Source organism: Arachis hypogaea, chromosome 11 (genome assembly GCF_003086295.3).
Source record: "Arachis hypogaea cultivar Tifrunner chromosome 11, arahy.Tifrunner.gnm2.J5K5, whole genome shotgun sequence".
NCBI lineage: Eukaryota > Viridiplantae > Streptophyta > Magnoliopsida > Fabales > Fabaceae > Arachis > Arachis hypogaea.
In genome coordinates, this window is record NC_092046.1 from 40,162,897 (window position 1) to 40,164,566 (window position 1,670).

Below are 1,670 nucleotides of genomic sequence, written 5' to 3' on the forward strand. Positions count from 1 at the left end.
GTGAACAAGGGAGATTCATCTTTCCAAGTCTCAATACCAAACAATTTGGCATTCAGCTTCATGATTACACCAAGAAACTTGGCAGTTTGCTCTTCAGTAACATCCTCATTCTCTTCAGAAGAGGAATACTCATCAGAGCTCATGAAGGGCATAAGGAGGTTTAATGGAATCTCTATAGTCTCTAGATGAGCCTCAGAGTCCTTTGGTTCCTCAGAGGGAAGCTCCTTATTGATCACTGGACGTCCCAGGAGGTCTTCCTCCTTGGGATTCACGTCCTCTCCTTCCCTTACAGGTTCGGCCATGATGCTTATGTCAATGGCCTTGCACTCTCCTTTTGGATTCTCTTCTGTATTGCTTGGGAGAGTACTAGGAGGGATTTCAGTGATTCTTTTACTCAGCTGGCCCACTTGTGCTTCCAAATTTCTAATGGAAGACCTTGTTTCATTCATGAAACTCACAGTGGCCTTGGATAGATCAGAGACTAGATTTGCTAAATTAGAAGCATTTTGTTCAGAGTTCTCTGTCTGTTGCTGAGTGGATGATGGAAAAGGTTTATTATTGTTAAACCTGTTTCTTCCACCATTATTAAAGCCTTGTTGAGGCTTTTGATCCTTCCATGAGAAATTTGGATGATTTCTCCATGATGAGTTATAGGTGTTTCCATAAGGTTCACCTAAGTAATTCACCTCTGCTATTGCAGGGTTCTCAGGATCATAAGCTTCTTCTTCATAAGAAGCCTCTTGAGTACTGTTGGATGCAGCTTGCATTCCATTCAGACTCTGAGAAATCATATTGACTTGCTGAGTCAATATTTTATTCTGAGCCAATATGGCATTCAGAGTATCAACCTCAAGAACTCCCTTCTTCATAGGCGTCCCATTATTCATAGGATTCCTTTCAGAAGTGTACATGAACTGGTTATTTGCAACCATTTCAATGAGTTCTTGAGCTACTGCAGGCGTTTTCTTTAGGTGAATGGATCCACCTGCAGAGGTGTCTAATGACATCTTAGATAACTCAGACAGACCATCATAGAATATATCCAGGATGGTCCATTCTGAAAGCATGTCAGAAGGACACTTTTTGGTCAGTCCTTTGTATCTCTCCCAAGCTTCATAGAGGGATTCACCTTCCTTCTGTCTGAAGGTTTGAACATCCACTCTAAGCTTACTCAGCTTTTGAGGAGGAAAGAACTTGGCTAAGAAAGCCTTGACCAGCTTATCCGAAGAGTTCAGGCTGTCTTTAGGTTGAGAATCCAACCATATTCTAGCTCTGTCTCTTACAGCAAAAGGGAAAAGCATGAGCCTGTAGACTTCAGGATCTACTCCATTAGCCTTAACAGTATCACATATCTGCAAGAATTCAGTTAAGAACTGAAAAGGATCTTCAGATGGATGTCCATGAAACTTGCAGTTCTGCTGCATCAGAGAAACTAATTGAGGTCTCAGCTCAAAGTTGTTTGCTCCAATGGCAGGAATGGAGATGCTTCTTCCATGTAAATTGGAATTAGGTGCAGTAAAGTCACCAAGCATTCTCCTTGCATTATTATTATTTTCGGCTGCCATCTCCTCTTCCTGTTCGAAAATTTCTGACAGGTTATCTCTGGATTGTTGTATTTTAGCTTCTCTTAATTTTCTCTTCAGAGTCCTTTCAGGTTCTGGATCTGCTTC

At 41.4% G+C, this 1,670-nt stretch overlaps 1 non-coding gene across 1 annotated transcript; it reads left to right on the forward strand.

Annotated features, from left to right (window-relative positions):
- The first annotated feature begins 1,061 nt into the window (after nucleotides 1–1,061).
- LOC112725879 (small nucleolar RNA R71) lies at nucleotides 1,062–1,169 on the forward strand. The gene has a single exon (XR_003164960.1). It is a non-coding gene; the product is annotated as a small nucleolar RNA R71 (small nucleolar RNA).
- The last annotated feature ends 501 nt before the right edge of the window (nucleotides 1,170–1,670 follow it).